We start from the raw sequence: 23,116 nt of genomic DNA on the forward strand, positions 1-23,116 counted from the left end.
AGTCCCTTAAAGATGGCTCATTCTCCTTTTCAAGTCACCCGCTGTCTCGCCGAAATATCTCTCTGTTAACTAACCTAGGTAGTTAACGTCTTAAAAGCGGTTGATGAGCCGCGCGGTGGTGTCGCACGCCTTTAATCCCAGCACTCGGGAGGCAGAGGCAGGCGGATCTCTGTGAGTTCAAGGCCAGCCAGGTCTACAAGAGCTAGTTCCAGGACAGGAACCAAAAGCTACAGAGAAACCCTGTCTTGAGGATCAAAAAAAAAAAAAAAAAAAAAAAGCGGTTGATGAAATGCTTTTTTTTTTTCTTTTTTTGGTTTTTCGAGACAGGGTTTCTCTGTGGTTTTTGAGCCTGTCCTGGAACTAGCTCTTGTATACCAGGCTGGTCTCGAACTCACAGAGATCTGCCTGCCTCTGCCTCCCGAGTGCTGGGATTAAAGGCGTGCGCCACCACCGCCCGGCAGAAATTTCTTGCTACTGTGAAAATAATAACCATGAGCTTCAAACTCTCAGCAAAATTATTTCACAATTTGTTTCCACTTTATTTCCTAATTAATTATTTTTCTTCTTAGCACTGTTTTCACTTTTATCGAGGAAAATCTATAGTGTTTTATTTTTGTGTTTCGAAATTTAGGTCTTGGGTTTGGAAAAGCCTTCCTCAAGAAATTTTATGATTATTATTAATTTTTAAAATAAAATTTACATGAAAAATAATGTATAGTGATTCTCCTCCTTATAGCTTGTTATTTTTCCTTTACTTCATTATCCCATTTGAAATGCATTTTTTGTAATATATAAATATGTGATTTGATTTTTTTAAGATTAAAAAAAATGAAGAGTGTGTACATATGTGTATGTGCAAGTGTATATACCCCAAGTGCATGCAGATACCCACAGAGACCAGAAGAGGTCGTCAGATCCCCTAGATCTGGAGTGAGAGATAATTGTGAGTCACCTGATGTGGGTGCTGAGGACTGAGCTCCAATCCTTTGGAAAAGCAGAAAATATTCTTGTCTGCTGAAACATCTCTTGAGCTCACGATTAGACTTTTTGAAAAAATTTTTGAAAATTTGCCCATGAATCAAATGCCCTGTCCCTTCTACATCCATGTCAAGTGAATGCATGTTTATTTTCTCAAGAGTCTGCATTTAGGCTGCAGCTTCTTGAGTCATCGCTTACTGCTCGTGGCTCATACAGTTGTGAGCCTGATCTTGCAACGTGTCCAGTGTCTGTGGTTGGCAGTTTTCTTGCTCTCTCTTTAGGAGGTGTATCTCCTGGGATGCAGTGTTCATTTCTTCCAGCTGGTGTCAGACCAGGTTTCTAGAGGGCATTTCATAGAAGTCTTACTATCTCTAAATGGCTTTGGAAGGAAGATATTGGAATAGGCAGTTTCCCCCACGTCTCCCCAGCAACCCTGTAACAGAACCACCCTCCTGTCCTTTCTCCTGCGTGTTGTTGTCAAGACCCCTCCATGCCTTTACTCATCTTTCGGGTACTCTCTGTCTTCCTCACTCAGCCACCACCGTCTTTGTCAAGAGAGTGGCTTGGCCTTACCTTGTTCGTTTCGTAAAGACGGGAGCCCAGCTCTCTGCCCAGCTGAATTCCAGGTTCTGCAGTGCCCTGTGGTGATTAGCAGTTTGTTGTGTGTTATCTCTGCTGCACTCCCATGTCATCTTAGGAGTTCACTCGCAGATTGGACTCTCGATACCTGGGTATGTTCTGTACCACACAGCCGGGCTTCGTGCAGATTCCCAGACCTCGTGAATGCCTGGAAAGTTGGCTGAGAATTCACACGCACACAGAGGCATAGGAAGAAAAGACCCCAGGAAGCTGCCATGCACCCTCATCTTTGCCAACCCCTGTGTCCCCTGGGTCCTGCCATCTCTGCTGCTCAAAGCAAGCAGGAAGCCTTTCTGTTTGGGAACACAAGGGGACAGAGATGGAAAGAAGAAAAAGTCCAGAATCAGAAGGATTCTCAAGACATAACTAAACAGGGAATTCCCTGTGTGCTCTCTACGGAGATGCTGCTTGTTTCCCAGGATGCCCCACTGGTACCCTCCCTTGAAATCCATCAGATGTTTCTGCCTTCCCCTACAAATACCCCACATACCCCAAAGAGGCAGGAGTTTGTGAACCAAGGGCTTTCTGTTGCTCACCTCCCTATGGCTTACTCCTGAAGCTCTGATTGGCTAGGGGAGACAGGAGATCCCTTCCCAGAAGAGCTGTCCTCAGGGGATCCTTCAAGTAGCCAATGAGCAGTTGGCCTCTGGAGCAATCTGCCATGGCCCTGGGCAATCAAACCAGAAGCCATAAGCCCCCTCACTCTCCAGCTTCAGAGAAGAATCGCTCTGTTTTCCTACTGTTTTGTAAATGCATGAAAATGAGCAAAAATTTTGGTCACCACGTGAGTTCTTTTATTACAACTGAAAACTAGGAAGGGGTGGTTTTAGTTCAAACAAATAGCATTGCAGGCACAATATGTTGCACTAAGAAAGGCTAATTTCTCATTATTAAATATAATCAGAAACACGACGTGAGGCATGTCGCGTTGATGTGGGGTGCTAGGTATCACAACACCCCTCAGCAGCCTGCCTCGTTTGCACGCTGCTTAAACTTTTTCCTTGATGAGCTTGTGCATGATAACTAGAATATTAAAACATATTAAAAGTGATCTCACCCTTCCCAGCAAACGCGAGCCTGCATTATGAAGAGGAAGCACTTCTCAGCGAGAGCCCCAGGCTCTGCACCTGCAGCAGTCATGCAGAGGCCCGGAGACTGGAGCTGAGCTATAGGCTCTTCTCTGCTTCCTGGTGTCAGTCTGCAGCTTCCCATGGCTCAGCTACCAATTTGATCCATCAGTGAGCATGGTGTGTGTATTGAGGGGGGGGGGGCTTCCATTTTAACCCTTATTTCTTGGGGTGGCAAAGCTATTTGCCTGCTGTTGGCTGCCAACCCCACCTCCGGCTGCATTGCAAATATCCTTCCTTGCCCAGCACAGTACCACTTTGGAAGATTCTAGAAGGCTTCTCAGAAGAGTGCAGAAATAGGATTTTCCTATAGCTTTTTTGTAACTGATTTCAGCCACATTTCATCCATTACAAATTTCAAAAGTGGAAATTTGCTCTTCCTACTTTCTGAATGTGAAGATTTATAACTATTTGGCTTTTTATACAACAGGGGCTTTTATAGATTTGTTTATTATTATATGTATATGTGCCTAGATGGATATTTGTGTATGTACTCCATGAAGAGACTAGAAGAGGGCATTGGATTACTTTCAACTAGAGTTAAGAGGTGGTGGTAAGCCACCGTGTGGGAGCTGGAAATCAGAGCAGGGTCCTGCGCAAGAGTAGAAAGTGTTGTTAAGTGCTGAGCCATCTCTCTCACTCCCAAACTAGAGTCCTTTAAACATAAACGATGAAGGAGAACAAACAGCCGAGGTTTCTGCTCACAAGAAAGGCCGAAGGATTGCCTGGTACTTCTGCTGCCCTTTGGACAATGAGAGATGCTGCAGGCAGAACAGTGTGGAAACAGGGATGGAGTCGCCTAGGCCACAAGATGGTCCTAGAGCTGTCTGAGGGAGGTGTCACAGTTTACCTGAAAGGTGACTGTATTCTTCATGGAAGCCAGGTGTCTCCTAGCTTGGCCTTCAGTTCTCCAAGGCAGATTTTCCTCAACAGGCCTGGGAGAATCAGATAAATCTGTCACAGCATGCTGGACCCTCCTGCTGGCTCCCAGGACATGAGACGTTGGTTGTTCACAAACAGTACAAGAGGCAGAGGCCAGGAATTGGGTTCTCTGGGGGCTGAGGCTGGTGAACTCCTCTTGAGGGCGAGCCCTCTGAGGGGGAGCCCCTCTGAGGCGGACTGCAGTCCTACAGTCTTAAGGAATGAATTCCTCCCTCAGCAGAGTGATTTGGCAGGGGATCTTGACCTCCAGAGAACACTTCCCACTGCTAAACCTAGCTTACAACTCACAGGTCCCCAAGTTCAGGCCCAGCAGGGCCATGCTGTATCCTTGACAACAGAGAGTGAATGTGTGGTCTCCCATGGAAGCCGTAATAGAAAACTATCACACACGGGAAGGAGCAGAATCCTCCACACTAGAAAGATGGCTCTGTGCAGTTTTAGCAAGACTGTGCTGCTGACCATTTAGTCCGTGTGGGTGTGGAAGAGATGGATAGACCAAGTTTCCAGTCCTCAGGGCTGGTGGCCTGACCAGTCACTTGGAGATCCAGGGGTGCCTTAGTTCTGATCCCCACTGGAAAGCCCATCAGTTTTCTCTGACTTTTATCATTTGTTTACTTATTTCAAGACCAGGTCTCACTAGGTAGCCCTGGCTGACCTCAGAGGCAAAGAGCCCAGCCTGCCTCTGCCTTTCAGCCAGGTGCGGCATTTAAAGGTAGCACTACCATATCCGGCCACGCCCTCTTTCCACACTCCACACTCTCCAGGGTAAATTTCAGTCCATCGTAGCAGCGTGTTCCTTACCCACTCCAGAACAGCTCCACCCCTTAAGAGAAAACTCAGCGTCAGGGGTCCTTACTCCAGCCACAGCAGAGTCTCAGAATCCCCACGCTTGGAATCGCACCCAAGTTTTCAAACAAAAGCTGTATTGACGGTCCGCTTTCTCCAGCATCGTAGCATGTCAATAAATTGGTGAATATTTCAGTTTGTTAGATTTCCCCAAGCCTTCTGGAGAAATCCTTAGACAATTTCCCATATAAACTCAGTTAATTGCTTTATATAGTGGCGCTATAGAAGCTGTTTAGATAGGGCGGGTGACAGACAGTCATAAAGTGTGGGGGCGACATATTTGTCAATACAGTGATGTATAAGATAATTATTTTTATTATGTGAATTTCGGAGTTGGAATCAAGGCCATCTCGGTTGTACTAATGACTGGCAAGGCCTTAACTAGCTGTCAGAGAGTAAGGAGGGGAGCTCTGACTTATTTCCTCATTCCTCTCCACCCTTCCTCATCTCTGGAATGTAAATCTCTGGGCACCATAAAATTGAATAAAAAAAAATGTAAGTTTAAATTATTTTTTTATTTTAAGTCAGGTAGGAGCATAATAGAAAAAGACCATCAAAAACAATGAGAAGAAATGATTGTTAATTCCTACAGTACTTTGAAACAGAAGCCCAGGAGAATAAATGGAATAAAGATACTATTAAAATTTCCTCTTTTATTATATCTCCGCTGTCAGAGTAATTGTTGCTGTGTCCAATATATTCAAGGGACAATTTACTCGCTGTTTTCTATTAGTTTTTAACATTAACATATACAGAAATAAAATGAATAACCGGCTTGCTTTGCTTAATCCAATGACTGACAGGGTCTCAATGCTGGACTATGTGCATAATATCTAAAACCCAGGCAAAGCCAAGCCGAGTAGCCCAAGCCACGCAAACTCCATTTTTATTAGGGGAATATTGTTGTAGTAGTGGAGATTATTTTCAGGTCACCAAATACGAAGGAGCACATAGTCCTTTCTCTGCCAGAATTATATATTAGTATTCAGAAAGAAAGCCATCTCCCATACCATTCCGACACCAGAGACCCGGTTGGCAATGCCTCTTTCCTCTGAGAGGCTTAACTTCCCAGGTAGAGTCAGACTCTCTGCAGGGTGGATTTTCCTGATGTTGGCTTACATTGGGGTAAGAAGACGTGAAGAATTACCGGAAACCTGCTGTCTTACTCCAAACATAGGTTTGGGTTTCTTTTTATGATTCTGAGTTGGCTGGGTTAGTGAGATGTCTTCAAGGCTGAGTTGAAATGAGAAACTGTTGACTGCTTGTGGTAAATGCTCTTCCTGATCAAATTCTAGCTGTGGCTTTGTTCTGAAGGCAGTCACACACCAGGCGCTGTGCTGTTCTCTCTATTCTGCCCAAGTCTGGCCTGGCCTGCGTGGTTCCCATATGCCTGTGTATGTATGTATGTACCTGTGTGTGCATACACCACACATAAAATAATCTAATAAAGAGCATTGGGCATTCGGGTTGTCTGCATTTTATAGCAGAAGTGTGAAGATGGCACTGTGGTTGGTGTGCTGAGTCCACACCGAGAGTCAGCTCAGGATCCTGGAAGAATAAGTTCATCCATGCAGTGGCCTATTCACTGCACCCACTGTTGCCAGGCACGCCTGTTGAAATGAGGATAGGATGGGACCACAATTAATGTGGCTTGCATCTCTTGCAGGAGTTAAATCATCCATCCTATTTCCTTCTTTCCTTCCTTCCTTTCCTCCTGATTTATGTGTGTGCATGCACAACTTGAGGAAAACTTGCAGGAGTCAATTCTTTCTACCATGTGTGATCTGAGAATGGAACATAGGTCTTCAAGGCTTGGTGGCAAGCATCCTTACCCACTGAGAGCCATCTCCTGGAGTAGAGGATGATCAACATTCTAAATTAGTCACAGGGCCCCATTATCGACTATGCTGTGACAAACCCTGCCATCTCAGCTGTCCTCTGAAAACAAACTGCATTCCAGGAAGTTTAACTGCTTATCTGGAACCAACATGACTGTGTTGCAGGGGTAAGGGGCAGCTGCAAGGTACCCAGTCTCTCCTATATTCATGGCTGTATGGCACACATAAATAAACTTCCATATGGTGGGACTGTGTATGTCAGGGCTAGTTTACAAGTGTCTTCCATTCCCATTTGCAAGTGTGCGCAGGCTTTCATCATCTTCCCCATTGTCCCACTTAGAATTTAAAGAATCAACCCAAATACAAAGTATATTACAGATAAAGGGACGTATGTATGGCATATGAGTTGACTGAGAATAGCCCTTCTTCCTGCAGTTAGTGGCATTTGGGGCAGTAAGGCTGGACTTGAATGGTGAGAGGTATCGTTTTCTATAGCCCTATACATGAGTGATTTCTGAAGAGCAGACAACGGGTTGTAAACACCTGTGCCTATTCAGACCCCATGTCTGTCTCTCAGATGCTACACCAGTGGGTTTCCTGCCCTAGCTCTGATTTCTTCCTGGGTGTGTGAAGCTGGCGGTGCCTGGGCGGCTCTTACTGATGCAGACACTGACGGGTTTACAGTGAACATATATTGTGTCACGACAACACTCGGGCTCCTCCAAAGAGCAGTGTGGCCTCTGAGATACAGTAATTCACGTTTCCAATAATGCTAATAAAATTTAACAAATGGAAAACCAAAATGTCAAACAAGCAATAATACCGAAGGTGTTTCTCTTAGGCCGAGTAAAGAAAACCACAGTGACTTTAATTGGTTAGAATAATGAAAGAGAAGAAAGAAAGAAACACCATGAGTTACAGCAACTCAAATACGGAGACAGTTTGTATAATTTTATTAAAATAGTTGGTGACGATGGTCTGCCTAGGAGTGGAGGAGTTTTTAGCTTGGGGAGAGAGGCAGGAACTGTGCATGCATGAACAGGGTTCTAAACCACTCAAAAGAGGGACAGATGCTTGTGGGGGGTGACAGACAGGGCACCTGCTGGTGTGTCAAAGTCACTGTATCATGGATCATCAAGTTCAAGTTAGGAGGGAAGAAGGTGGACTGGTACAGAGTGCAAGGCACTGTGATGGTTAGGGAGAAGCCGATCGCATCCAGCAGGTGAGAGACCATCCTAATGTTTACCCCGAGAGACCAGACAGAAAAGTTCCACGTGTGGAACTTGAACGACCCCTATTCCGGACGGAAGTCACTGCCCCACCACCTCAGGCAGCTGTGTGCTCTGGAACACGGGCTCCGATTTCTGGATGATGTTTCTGCCTTGCTGCAGCGGAGACGACACACTGGGAGGACGTGTGGATCGAGGTTTGGGTGACCTCGCTGCATAATCCTTTGTACTGCATGTCCCAGATGGATTTGCTGCTGCTGTTGTATCTCAACTGGTGTCTTTCCTTCAAGCTCCGTACCCTGTGGAGGGTCACCAGTCACTCAGGAGAAAACTTGGCATTTTGAAAAGAGAAATATTTGAATTGTGCAAATGTAATGTTAAGAGAATGGGAACGGCTTGGAGCACACACTGGTCCCCTGGTCTTGGAATCTGAGGAGATCTGGTGGGGCTGCAGCAGCAGGGGGTAGGTTTGGGGGCATCTTGGTTATAGCTAGGTGATCCCCGAAGACCTCTGCTCTGGTACAGACAGACAACTAGTGTATGATACTCACATGACAGACTTCAGATCCCTTTTCCTTGCTCTGAATTCTGTCTAGCCCAGCACCATAGCAGGACACCTTGGCATTTTTGGAGCATTTCATAGTTTTGTTGTTACTGTTGTTGTTGGTGGTGGTGGTATTTGTGTGTGTGTGTGTGTGTGTGTGTGTGTGTGTGTGTGTGTGTTTGTTTGTCTGTAGTCTATCTAAGGATTGAGCTTATGTGACATCCCACGGCTTTTTCTTGTCCCTTTCTTGTATTTAAAACGCTGCAGACAAACATCAACACACAAATGAAATGGGAGACTATGTCCAAATACCTTGTTGGCGCCATCTTTCACGCAGAGTCTATCACATTAAGAAAGGTTAATTTCGTATTAAATAGAATCAGAAACACAATGTGCGGCTTGTCACGCTGACACAGGGTGGCAGCTATGGGAAGGCTCCCAGCAGGAAGGCTTGTTAGATTTTTTTATATTTTAGTAGATGTCTACTTAGAATTGATCAAACCTTTGCTTCCCAAACTCATATGCAAGCCCTCCACACACCCCATAAACCAGACTCTCCGAAAACAATAACGAAGCTTATCAGTCACTCGCCTGGAGTTTGCCTCAGCAAAAGCCCCAGCCAGCGCGCTGCTGGAGCTCTTAAAACATAGATCTTTTTGTTGTGTTGATAATTCACTACCAGCTTGAGATTGATGGCTATGTGAAGTCCATAAAAGATGTTACCACTATATTTTGTTCTTATGATTTATTTTATCATGTTGTCAAGGTTTGCAGAAAACAAGAAACAAATCAATGAACGTCATGCTTAAATATTAAAGAAGGCTGTAACAGACATTTTTATTCAGATGCCTTGTTCAATCTTGGGTCTCAGCAAAGAGAAGTGGCAACCAAGCTTTTATTTGAATTACTTTTGGGGAAATTAATTTAGGGGGTCCGTTGAATTGCAAATGGCAAAGGTAGGCAACCTTATTTGGTTAAATAGGAATGGATGGAGCTCTTGGAAAAAAAGCTGTTGGTTAGACCCGGGGAGTGAGTGGGTTTTAAAGCATCAAGAACTTGGGATGGAACGAGCTTAACAAGTTCAAGCCTGAAGCATGCACAGAAAGGTATTTGGAAAGAAGAGAGGCTAAGACTTGGCTTCAGGCTAGGGAGGGGCACAGTGCACTCTGCTTTTAAAGGGGAGCCATTTCCTTCATCTTTATGTGACATCAAGATCACCATCTCTTCCCGGAGCAGACATTGGGTTTTCCCCACACACCATCAGATAATGAGCAAAGAGGGGCTACGGCTGCCTTTCTCTGAATTTGGCTTCCTGAAGCAGGCCTACCAGCGGAAAGGTCGCCTTGGCTCTAAACTGAGGCACAGACTTGGCGAGACTCTCAATCCTGCTGTTTATTTCCTTTCTGAAATAAGATGGATGTGGCAAAAACAGGGGTTCGGGAGTCCTTTACGGACCTTGATTTTTTACGCCAGGGAAGAGGCTGAGCTCAGGGGGTAAAAACGACTGGTGTACAAGCATGAGAATCTACTCTTGCTCCCCAAAACCTATACAAAAAGCCAATCACTACAGCGTCTGTAACCCCAGGGCAGGGGAGGAAGAGAAGAGATGGGAGAGTGCCTGGGGTTTGCTGACCAGATCTCATGAGATCGGGGTCCAAGGAGAGATTCGATATAAAGTGGAGAGCAATTGAGAAAGACGTTCCAGATTGACCGCAGGTCTCCACACCCATGTGTACCCACGGGCAGACACACACCAAAGGTGCCGGGTCCTCCCATTAGGCTCCATAATTTGCATAATCCAGCCCACTTTCTCAGAACTCAAATCAGTACCCTTTTAGTCCTCTGTGTCTTCAGAGTATCAAAGAAAAAAATAATTAGGCTCAGCATTGTTCTGTTGTTAAGTGTATTTTATTGTATTTTATTATAGTCTTGTTTTGTGAAAATTGGTAATCAACACAGGGTATATACAGAGATTCCAAATTAACATGAATATTCAATTAACCACAGACCCTGCTCTTTGACCATTCTGAATAAACTCCAGTTTATCTGAATTTGGAAAACAGATAAATTAGGAGGCGATCATTTGCATTACAATAAGATTCTTCATTCCAAGGGACGATTCCTTGTGGGATTCTTTTAAATAGAAAGCTCTCCAAGTACTTTGAAAAATATAATTTGATTTTTAAAAATTCTCGCCTCATGTAATTTCTCAGGAACATGCTATTGTGTGAAGTGAGAGGAATATCTATTTAATTTGGTAATGAGGTACCTTAATTGCAAATATTTTGGACTTAAAAAAAAATTCCAGTGCAGTAGACTGAAATTCATGCTCAGACCTCTAGCTGACGTTCCCATCAGAATATCGCCTTCCATCTTGGTTGGCTGATGTCCAGGTTCCAAACATCCTGATGTTTCAGTCAGCCCAGTCTTCATTCTTCCTGCAGCTGCAGAGAAGGCAGCCAGTCACCTGAGGTACAGTGCGGGGCCAGGTTTGTGCCTCCCTTTTGGTGTCCAGGGACTGGGAGGGGTGTGTAAGGACAGAGTGTGCAGCTCCAGGGGAGACACCTGGCACCTCAGAAATCAGTCAGTTGTAGGAATTTGGCACTGAAGTTGGAGTAAATGAGAGGAGACTCTTAGAATCCCACAAGCCACTGCTGTTCTACTTAGCTGACTTTGCTCTGTCTCTCTTTGTCTCTGTCTCTGTCTCTCTCTCTCGCTTGTGTGTGTGTGTGTGTGTGTGTGTGTGTGTGATTCCCTCCCTCTCCCCCTCACTCCATTCCTCACCAACCCCCACATGTGTGTGTTTGTGTGTGGTGTGTGTGTGTGCGTGTGTGTGTGTCCTTCCTACCTTTCTTCCCTCACTCCATTCTTCACCAAACCCCACATGTGCGTGTGTGTGTGTGCCTGTGTGTGTATGTGTGTTTGGTCATGTCTGCGCATGTGTGGACACCAGTCGAGGCTCTGGAGAGACATCCTGGTGCTGAAGACATCAAAGAACAACAGTGAAGAGTGAGAGGCAAGGGAATGGTCCTAAAAGGCAGAGGCAGCAGAGAGGGATGTTGGTTGTGTCTCGAATAAAGAGATTGGTGACATGGGTACACAGGCTCCCACTGTGCCTAGAGCATCACATCACCACACAGGAGGACTTTCTAAGCCATCTGAGGATATGGCCTGGGGGGGGGGGCGGGGAGTCCAATTCCATGGGTTGGGATGAGGAGTAGCTGACTCAAGGCTTCTGCTCTTCTTTCCCTCTGTCCTTATCCAGAAGCAGCATTCCAATCCAGCAAGCCCCCCTCCCTCCATGAGTGAGCCCCACAATCCCATAAGTCTCCCTCCCTATGTGAGCATCCCAGCCCAGCAAGCCTCCCACGAAGGCCTGCTTTGCACAGATGTTTGCTCCAGCATTATGGAAATTCAAAGTTCCCTTCCTCTCTTCGTCCCTTCCCTTCCTTCCTTCTTGCTGCATTGCCCCAGTACTAGCATGTGGCTAAGGACAATCTGGGGCCACCCAGTTAAATGTGCTCAGAAATATGTGCTTAGCTTGGCTATGTTAAGGAGATTCCGGGAAGCAGGAAGAAAAGGGTTTTGTTGGTAGATTTCATTCCCTTTTTGGAGCCTGCCTGAATACAGGGCTGGGGAAAGCTGTGGCAGGAGGGGGCGGACAAGTCCCTGCAAAGGGCCGAGCCACTAGGGAACAGCGTCTTGTCCCTGGGGCTTGTCTTAGGTGCTCAAGCAGATATTTGGACCTTTTGGTGGATGGATGAATAGGTTTATGGTATTGTGAGCGATGCCTGGGTTTGTAGAACCTTCCCGAATGCAGATGCTGGCTGTGCTGTTGAGGGTCTCAAAGCATACAGCAGAACCTCACTGCTACCACCACCGCCATTATTCCTGGCTGCTATTAACTTGACGCCTGCCTCCCTTGTGGTCCAAGAGTTTGGAAAAACATTAGGTGACCCCCCCCCAAGAGGTTGCCCTCCAACTAGATAGTGACCTTCTTGGAGACAAAAAAGAGGTCTTTTCATGTCTTCTGGACTGACATAGTGCAGGGACCATGTGTGATGATGTACTCTGGTAGATCTGCTACAGAGGCAACCCCATGCCTCCCTGCTGTTGACTCTCATCCCACCTTTCCAGCAGTTACCGTCCATGCCTCTGGGTGACTTCAGCTCTGAAGACCCCCTTGTCCTGCTTGGCATATCAGTCAGAGTTAGAGTTCGTAGCAGAGGCATGACAACCACGCTAACTCCTTTGTTAACAAAAGAGACAAACAAACAGGACAGCAGTCAATGGTATAAGTCCCCAAGCTCTCTCTGCCTGCAATATTACATGAGCACACCACAGGGTTTTCCAGGCTTGAAGATTTATCCCAGGAGGAATTTGAGCCCTGATGAAATTAAGACCTTCAGTTCAAGCAGGTGACATTTAGGAACTGTTGTCTCTGAACCCATCTAGGTGACAACATCACTATCACTGTGATCAAATTATTATAATCATTGTAATCTTTGAAGAAAGACCCCTCTTTCCTTTATATTCTCTTAGCCTCATGGCTGATTATTGCAAGCCAACTTCTCAGGGCCCAAAGAAAGACTTTTCTTCTGTCAGCCACAGGGAGGTAGTCATGGGTCACTTTGGGGCAGGTGTCCTGCTCATCCTACTAGCCCAGGGATCTGCTGAGCTCTTTGGGATACATCACCCTCTCACACCATCACATCCATGAGTCCTGACCTCTGGACAGGGCCAGAATGCTTCCTGGCTGGCCAGGCAAGAATCCTGAGCCATATGTAGTAATCTTACATGACCTTGTGACCTACATTATTTGATTAGACAACCTAGGGTACACAGCTTAAAACTTTAATACAGGCAACAGTCACACACCTATGCTCACACAAATGCACACACAACCAATCTGTGTGTGACACACTCCTGTTACAAATGTATGTGCGACGAAATGTATGTTAATATGGTGTGCTATGCCTGTATACACAAACATATACACTCATCCACAGGTAGGTACATAAAAACATGTGAGTGTGCACATACTTGCACATCCACATTCATGTGTACACAAACATGCACAAAATAGCCATACACACACTCACAAAATCACTCATGTATATCTATGTCCAGTAGGTACACACACATATGAATTTCAGCCTCATTCATACATCATACATGCATTTATATACCAGGAATGAAGGTATGTATTGGCACACACTCGCAAAAGTCACATAGGCACTTATACATGTGTGCCATGTATATAGACATACCCAGCCGAAAAATCTCATATGGCACATGCATATATAATGATACACACTTGAAAAAGATAAGCATGTATAAGTGTTTTGGTTACTTTTATAGTACTGTGAAGAGTCATTATGACCAAGGAAACTTATAAGAGAGTTTATTGGGGCCTTGCTAACAGTTTCAGAAGGTTAGTCTATGACCATCGTGGTGGAGACCATGACAAAGGAAGACAGGAATGACACTATAGCAGCATCTGAGACCTTACATGTTGTGACAACCACCACAAGGCAAGAAAGATTGTTAACTAGGAATGGCATGGGATTTTTAAACCTCAAGGCACACCCCCAGTGATACACTTCCTTCAACAAGGCCACACCTTCTAATCCTCCCCAAATAGTTCCTCCAACTGGGAACTAAGCATTCAAACATACGAGCCTATGGAGATCATTCTCATTCAAATTACCACAACAGGCATTGTGTGACATGTGTAAGTTACGGTGTGAAAATAGCCACGTGTGCACAGTAGCACTGGGAGGTGCTCATGAGTGTACACGTGTGCCATCCACGTGCATATGCCCTCACAAAAGTCCACACCTGGATACACAACACACACTGCCTACAGTCACACCTGTCAATGAACTGGAACTGAGGGTTGAGAGGATGACAGTGCTTATAGGTTCCACCTGGGAGCAGGCCCAACAACTGGTTTTATTCCTGAAAACTAGTCCTAGGTGCCAGCTCCTGAGAGCTGTGGACAGGAAGTGCTTTGGCGTGGCAGCTGAAATGTGAACTGATCTCAGTGGCTGTGTGAACCAGACAGAGTTAGCTGATGTTTTTCTGGATGGAGGTACATGGGGTACCTACTCCTTCCTTCCTTTCAGAGACCCCAGCGTGAGTAGCATCCTCTTCCTTCTGCAGCTTTGGACTACAGCAAAAGCAGATTCTGCTCTCTTCCTGGCCATTTTAGAGGCAGATATAACCAATGATCCAATAAGAAGCACAGACGAGCTGGGTGGATTCTACACTATCATGGAGAAGAAAACAAACACAGAGAATTCGTACCTCAGGGTCTAGTTGCTCACATTCGTAGGTAGCCATCGGCTTCGTGGCTGTCTTGTCTGGTTTCCCTTCTGGGGATCCTCAACTGTTTCCAGCTAAGACTGCCCTTCCATGGTGCAGCTAGTTCTCCTGATGAGAGTCAGGCTCTGGCAGAACATGAGCCAGAGAACCAAGGAAACAGGCAGCTTCCTAGGAACTCAAGTGGGGTCACACATAGAAGAACTCTTCTGCCAAACCCAAGCAGGGGTAAAAACTCTTGAAGCCAGAAAGAGCTCAAGTAGGCCACATCAGCTGTCTCCATGGCTGTGTCTTCTTTCTGAAGTGGATGGAACCCCGTCTAACAAACATGTAGCTAACTTGCCAATAATGTGGTATTTGGTTGTCCCCTGAATGACCTGGAGGGTGGATGTCCACGTCTCTCTCCACACAGCGTCTAGTTGTTTCACACATTCAACTCACGTGTTTACCCTGCAACGTGACTGGTTCTGCAAGGGAAGACACGGGGCTATTCTCTTCCACAGCTGAGGCCTCACAGAAGAGCTGCTCACTGGCTGCTCAGACCATTTTTCCTCTGTCTGAGTGGCCAACAGTTTAGGGACATCTGGCAGGGAATGGAAGCAGCCTGTGGCCTCCCATAATCTTCAGATGGATGGGAAGAATGAACTGTCCTCAGTGGATGGGACCCACGGGGAGACATTGTAAGTGTGAACACTGAGGCATGCTCTACAGCTGAGGGAGGTGATGTGTAGAGAGCCCCTTCTAGACATCTCTCCAGCTGGCTCCCCAACTTCCTCACAGAGTAACGGAGCCTGTTCCTCAGAACAAAAATCCTGGCAGGTCACCCTCAGGCTCAAACTGTCTGTGGTTCTGTTGGGGTGTGTACCTCAAACATGCACTTCTCAGTGCCATCAAGGAGACTCCCCATGTGACTTTGGACACTCTTACCAGATGACTCCCAGCTCCCCTCACTTCTCCCAGGGAGCATCTACACACATCCCAGATCCCATGGGCTATAAATGTCTCCTGGTTGGACAGTAAGGTTTGTGTAGTTGTACACTAGAGGAGTTCATGAGAAGAGACTATTTTATATTATGTGGATTGGCCCTGAACCCAGGGACGATTGTCCCCTTAAGAGATATATGGAAAGAAAAGGCCATGGGGTATAGAAACCGAGGCTGGAATAATCCCCACATACCCCATGACCTAGAGGAGATGGAAGGGTCTTACCCAGGTTTTGGAGGACGTACACCCTGTTGCCACTCTATCTTTGAGTATCTGGTCTTGTAAACCATGAACCTAATTTTCTGCTGTATCATGCCAGTGTGTGTGTGTGTGTGTGTGTGTGTGTGTGTGTGTGTGTGTGTGTATGTATGTTAATTTGTCATGGGAGCCTTGGAAGGGTAATATACCGTCTACTTCTTGTTCCTGGCTGGTTTGATGGTCCCTGTCTCCTTTCCTCTGTTGGAGAGCTCTTTGTGGCCAGGGACACAGGAAAAGTCACAAGAGAAGTCTTATTCCTCTCTCAGTGCTGAGGAATAGCACTGTTTCTCCACCACACCGGTGTACCTGTTGAGTGATTTACAGAGGGGGAAGGGCAGGGCTGTTTTTAAACATGGCTCCTTCTTCATTACTATAAAATGTCTAGGAGGTGGCAGCAACTCCAGAAGCATTTGCAGCATTTGTAAATTTCAGATGAGCTACCTTGAGATAGCCTGAGAAAGCAAGGGGGTGAGGAGTGGCTTTGCCCATACAGACTGTGGTTCATATCCACACACCATCCATTGTCCCTCTGGGAAACAACCAACTCAAGTCAATCAGCTTATTCAACATGTGTTCCCAAGGACCAGCCTGGTTGGTAAGGGTCAGGGATGGGCACGAGCGGCTGCTCCCTGCTGAGGTTGGTGGCCCTTCGCACTTCATATGAAGTGAACTAGCCACTGGGACAGTATTGAGAGGTGGAAGTTTTAAGACATGATGGGTTATGAGACCTCTACCCTCAGGAACAACTCAGGCTATTTTCCAGGGGGTAGGGTAAGGACTTCAGCAATGGGCACCTGGTGAAAGTGGTAAGCCCACTTTCTCCTCTCTGTCTCACAGGTAGCCCTTGCCACCTGTTCACATTGGAACTCAACACAAGGACAGGAGGGTGATTGTTCATCTGAATGATTGGCGAGCTTGACTTGACTCCTCTGTATGGCTCAGTGGGTGTCGCCTTCCTCAGTCCCCACTCCACGTGCATCCCTCCTGAAGCTGTGTGTTGGGAGGATGGAGTTCCCCAGAGATAAAGGAGATAGAGGAGGTTCATTCCTGAGCCAATGGCACATTAGCAGCCATGTTCCCCTGCTGCTGCAAGAACTCCAAAGGAGCCTTCAAGGTCCATTTGTAGGAGGCTATAAGTGAGGTTTCTAAGACTCCAGGTGCATTTAAATGGGGTGCTGCATGTGGCAAGCTGCCTGTCTTGAAAAACAAAACTCTCCACCCTGGCTCTCTCACCAGACACTTGCAGCACGCATGCTCTGGCATTTCTCAATCTCCAGATCACCAGACCATAAGCCAAATAAACTTCTATTGTCTCACGACACAGGCTGTGCTACCCTGTCACAGCAACCTGGGCAAATCACCTTGGCCCTCAGGAACCTCAGAGCCCAAGAGCAGAGGCTGACCTGCAAGCCACAGTGCTTTAATGCTGTGTTAACGACAGCCTTTGGCTGGGTTCCTGAGTAGTCACTGTGAGATTCCCCACTCGCTGGTGACAAAAGTTGCCAGAGTTGGCAAAGAACAACACAGGATGCCAAGTTATACTCGAAATCCAGATACCCGACAAAGGCTGCTTGCTAGTGTAAGTATGCCCACAAGCAATATTTGGGACATACTTAAACCAAAAAGCTAGCCATTTTGTATCTGCAGATCTCTTTTTAACTAGGTACCCTTTTAGTGCTCCGAAGGCCTGAACAGCCATCACAGCAGTTGTAGGAAGGACGTAGTAACCAGCATTTCACGCTACAGAGAAGAAAACCAAGGATGAGGTGGCCCCAGGCATCTGATTTTTGCATGACCTTAGTAACCATTTAGGTTACACTGGTGTTCAGAGCACTTATGTCAGCTGGGTCCTGAGGCCCAGTGGGCAGATGGTGCTTTTCCAGAGTGACTCCATCTTCTCTCAGTGCCTGTGGATAGAAATGGAGAAGAGCTTCTGCAGGGGGATGGGTGGGGCTATAGGAAGAACTTGGCATCTGTGGAACCTGGGAATCTGTGAACTGAAAGAGACATAAGAAAGTATCAGGTCCGGAGCTTTCGGTCTTGGTGATCTCTGTTGACTACACAGCAGGAACTCTCCACCCATGTCCACACACTGTGCTAAAGATTGAACTTTCTCAGTTCTTTGCACTGTCTCAAGGGGCTATAGCAGCTTGTGGAGAAATGCCCACCTCAGATGAAGCAAAGTCCTTGCCTCAATGTCCAGAGTACCCCACACAGCAGCACAGACCGTCTGTGGGTGCCCTCCTCTCACCCATTCCTTTACTGCAGTGCTTAGTTGACTGGTGCATGCCCTCAATGAAAGTCTAGGCAGCAGTCTGTGCTGCGTGTACCAAGATTCACAAGTAGCTTGTAGTTACAAGCTCACCCGTTTGCTTCTTTCTATACTGGCACCATATTGGAAAGAGAATGGTTTGGCTTTCTGAACCAGTTCTTCCTGCCTCCCACTTGGTAGGAGGTCGCCTGCCTGAGCTAATTCCCACTCAGCTGTCCCTGTCCATCCTGAAGAGCTGGGCTGGATGCTCTGAGTATCCACTGTACCTCAGTGTTAGAGAATAGCTACTGTCTTCACAGGACTCCAGCGGCCCTTCCTCTGAGACTGTCATCACCACAGGCACGAGTACAGGGGAGAGGAGCGTGGCCTCAGGCAAACACATCTCCTGATTCCTGAGGAGTCCAACCCTAGGGCATTCGATCAATGTGCCTGGTTTCAAATTGGAAGGGCTTTGGAGAGGGCAGGGTGGGGCGAGAGGACCAGACTGGGTGGGGACCAAGTGAGGGGACAGAAATCGATTGGTCTCACAAGAGAGGTTAATTCTTCCTGACCAAGAATCGTGACGGCTAAGAGGTCTCACAAATAAGGCTGTAGCAGCTTTGACCCCCAGGGCTGATGGGGAAGCAGCCTAGAGCAACTATGCACACTGCTCATGGCTTGTTCGGGCAGTGGGCACGGGCCCCCATTCTGGGGGAGGCGCTGGTCAACACACAGGCAGATTGCTTGCAGAGGCCTTTCTCACAAGGGAAGAAACCAGTTACCAAGACACCTTTGTAGACATTCAATGTCACCCTGAAGAACGCAAAGTACGTGTCTGAATCCACAGATATTCATGGAGGCTCAATCACACCTCCATCCTTTGATTCTCTTTTTATTTCCATCTGGTGAGAGCCTGCTAGCTCTTGTAGGATGAGTTCTACATGAGCAATGACCAGGCACTTCATGAGGCTTGTATTGATGCCACCTATCCGGAACACCCACTGCTCACCCTCCTCCTTCTCACTGGGAGTCACTACCAGAGGGTTCTGATCCACTAAGACACAGGAAGGAGGGACAGCCCGAGGTCAGAGAGGAGGCAGAGATGTCCTTTCTTGTCTTGATTCAAGCCCCTCTGTACCTCTCTCCTCCTGACGCCATGTGGCTGACCTGCCATCGCTAGGACTGGTGAGGAGGCTCTGGAAGGGACTGTCTCTCAGATGCAGGTGTTTTCCCATGGACCCGGGCCAGCAATTTCAGCTTTTGAGATGGATTCATATGAGTAACTCACAGGTTTTATACATGTAGGAGTTTTAGCATCCCAAACTGAGGAAAGACAAGTAGATTGCTGATCTTTTCATGGTTCCGACAAAAGACCTGAAACAATCAAGCTTAGAAGGAAGGTGTATGGTTTTGGAGCTTGTAGCCCATAGCCCTTGGCCCCAACGCTCTTGTGTCAAGACAGCTTGTTGTATAGATGACTGGTGTTGCACAGCCACTTACCATACAGAGGGAAGGAGAACCAAAATAACACTTGGTTGTGGTCCCAGTAACCCGCTTTGGGTCATGCTTCCAGTGAATAGAGGAACTTCCACCAGGTTCCACTTCTTAATGGTCCCACCGTCTTCTGGTAGTGCCACTACTTAAACACTCAGCCCGTAGTATTTAAGATCCAAGTCATAGTATCAAATGGAAAGACTCACAGCAACCTTGTTTGGCTGTCACCCCAAAGCATTGTGGGTCAAAGGGCCATGACAGAGGTAACTCACATGTAATCCAGTCTAGACTTAGGCCAGCAGGATGACAGAGTGTAGGGAGGGTTGTGTAACCATCCAAACGGCAGGAACTAGTCATAGAGCCTTGAGGTTGTTTTGAGAACGGCAGAGACCAACTTAGCTCGCATACTAGGAAGGGTTGGGCTCAGAGCGGGCTCATCAGGTGGCTGCTGACATTCTGGTGTCTGGTTTCTGTCCTGCAAGAAGCTGTTGGTGACAATGGTCAGGTTTTGTTTTTACCTACTTTATGAGGAGCCATTTTTTTTTAAAACCCAGAACGCCCCATTTCTGGAGGCACCAAGCAGTGGTCCGGTGGTGAATGGCAGCCTCACGCTCAGAAAGGAGACCCAGTTGGGTATATGTACCCCGCAGCACAGAGCCAGGACCCAGGGCCAGATGGCCCATTCATTTCACGCCTTTGCCAGCTGTGTGACCTCAGGCAAGCCACACATTCTCTGAGCCTTGATCCTCATTGTGAAGTGGTAATAATCACTTCCTCCTGGTTTGTTACGGGGTTGAGGCAGCCTCAGAATGTCCTTTCTACATAGCACTCACCAGACGACATTTTAGCAAATCAGCTTTTACTGATATTTGCTGGGTTTGAGGGTAAGGGGAATGGGGGGAAAGAACACAGGGCATCTTGAAGATGATGGAACTGTCCTGTCTGTGACTCTAACGAGTTACAGCCCATAGGATGTCGGAGGAGAGCAGACCTTGTGAACAGCTTGAATTTCAGTGGTGCTAGCTGTCAGTGTGGGTTCTTCAGCTGTTGACAAATGTCCCGCATCAGGGCAAGGTGCTAACATGAGGGGTCTAGGAGGGTCTGCTGTGGTGCCGGAGAGGAAACAGGTAACTGCTCCATTCTCAGAAACATAAACATGCATGATGTATATAGTAGAGATTAGCTGGTTATCCCTCTACCACGCTTCCCTCCATGGGCCTGGGGCTCCCTTGCATCCTTAAAGGTCTACCTGGTGGTCACCCTCTTCACTTCCCTTCACTCTCCAGCTCTTTGGGTTTTCCCCCCTCCTGCTTTGAAGGCCAGTTTTCTGGTACCAGCTTCTCTGAAGCCACTGCAGGACAGCCTTCCTCTGATTCCAGGATGGCTTAGTTGAACCATAAGTGAGGCCATTGTACCTCACAGGTCCTCCTCCACCTCTCTCCTGGGCTTACCCCAGAGCCTGTCTCCTCTCTAAAGGTGTGGGGGGGGAACACTGCATGCCAGCTTTGTAACTCCATCAGCGGTAATGCAAACTTGCAAATCAATGTCAGACCAGACACAGGCAGACTGTGAGCACACTTGCACACATGCACACGTGTGCACATATAATACGTAAGTTCAACTTGGACCTAACCTTCAGAGCTCAGGAAACATGAGACAAGATCACACAGAGCAAGCTGTCATTGAAAGCTGATGGGCTGTGTGGCTCTGACGGGTGAGAACGCATGAGAATGGGTGAGCCAGCGTGGGCTCTGGTGCCAAGGGGTCTCCTTACTCAGATCTGCTCTGTGGGTCATCGGCCCTTCACTGGGGAGGCCAACTTGGAAACCTTCACAACAGCCAAGGAACAGAGAGGGGAGTCAGGAAGACAAGGCTTTTCAAGGTAGGAACTCTGGCGACCATGGCCACAGTAGCAGGTGCTGAATCCGGCTACACTCAGCCCTCGCTGCGTGCTCCGCTCCGATGGGCCCGCCCCCTTTACATCAGTCCCAGGGCTCTGTGACTGGTTTTAATAAGCTATGTATTTGGTGCTAGCTGGCCAGATTCCTATTAGGTGGATAATAGCACACTTTTGCCGTAATTATGGGGAGAAACTAAGTTAGCATCCGTTGAGAGACCAGGTCCTGCTGGTTCCTGCCAGCTCAGGTTGTGTACCAAGATGTAGAACTGGATCCACACTAGGAGGGTTCTGCAGTCTTGATGACACCAACATGACAAGCTGTCACTTTGTCGTATGCTCCCTGACATGACTAAACCTTAATGGTCAGGTGACTCCGGTGACTCCTGGATGGTCGGGCTATGGACCAGGGTGAGTGGCAGCTGCTGGAATTACTGGAGAAGGGGGACCAAAGCAAGCAGAACTTCACTCTTATTTTATATATTCTCAGCAGGCGCCTAGGCGACATTATTAGCACCGCAGGAACAACTTCGTAGTTAGCTCAGTATCAATGTTGCATCACCCTTACCTGGGCCAGCACCATCTACCTCCCAGGCAACCTTCGGAATGATGCTCACCCACGCAAGCCAGAGAGGGCCACCCAGCTATAGGAGGGGCTTCAGACCAGTAAACAGCTGGCTTCAAAAGTCAAAGTTGACCTACTGACTCCATTGTTCATTGACCTTAATGGACTGCGACTTCATATCCAACTGCCACTTTCTGGACACAAACAGATACAAGCAGCAGGCAATGGCCAAGCAGGGCTGGGTAGAGGGTTCTGCTGAGTAAAGGAGGTATGGGAGCTGAATATTTTTATTATTATAACCACTCTTGCAATGGCTGTTAAAGAATTTGTGGGGCTGGCTCAGATCCAACATGAGCATACCCACAAGCATATGCACACACACACACACACACACACACACACACACACACTATTGGGGGGCTGGAGGTGACTCTTGCGGGCTTTCCTGGGAAATGTACTGAGAATTCAAGTGTGGAAGCTTCCTGTGCTCTGCCAGCCTCTCTCCCCTTCTTCATCATTTCCCATTGCCGCTTTGGCAGCTCTCACCCTAACTGGAGACACCCACATGTGCCTCAAGACCAGGGTAGTTCTGTGACAATAAGGTCCCAGAAGTGAGACACCAGGACAACAACCAGCCAAGAGGGCCCCAGGCCTTGACGCAGGAGTTCATCTTTCTCAGGTTCTCATGTCTGCAGGTTTTTAAGGTCCATCAGCTGGCCTACCTTGGGCCCAAAATGACTGCAGAAAAAGTGCTAGCGGCAACTTCCCATCCCACTCAGCGAGAACCCAGAGCTGAGGCCTTTCCAAGGAGGGAGCCGGCAAAGCTTCGTTTTCCCCGGGTCCAGAATGGAGAAAAGTAAACAAGGCCCGGTGCCCAAACGCGCAATCCCCTCAAAGAGAATTCCCGGCGGCAGAGAGTGGTCATCAAAACCACGGAAACGGGAACAATGAGCTGGGGGCAGACTCAGAAATTTATAGACTTTGGCCTCTGCTGCTACATATCCTGGAAGGGAAGAAAAAAAGTGTTAAGAAAACAAGCAGTGGTGGTTGGATGTGAGGATTCGGGCTCTGGACGGCTGACACATCGACCCTCTGCTCGACCTCCGCAATCTGTTTCCACAGGTAATTCCATGGCTCCCAGCCAACTCTGAAAGCCTTCCTGTTTGGCAGCTGAGAAAGAGGAAGTGCCCCCAGCACAGG

Source organism: Microtus oregoni, unplaced genomic scaffold (assembly GCF_018167655.1).
Source record: "Microtus oregoni isolate MIOR12 unplaced genomic scaffold, Mior012 000016F_ref0000370, whole genome shotgun sequence".
Classification (NCBI taxonomy): Eukaryota; Metazoa; Chordata; class Mammalia; order Rodentia; family Cricetidae; genus Microtus; species Microtus oregoni.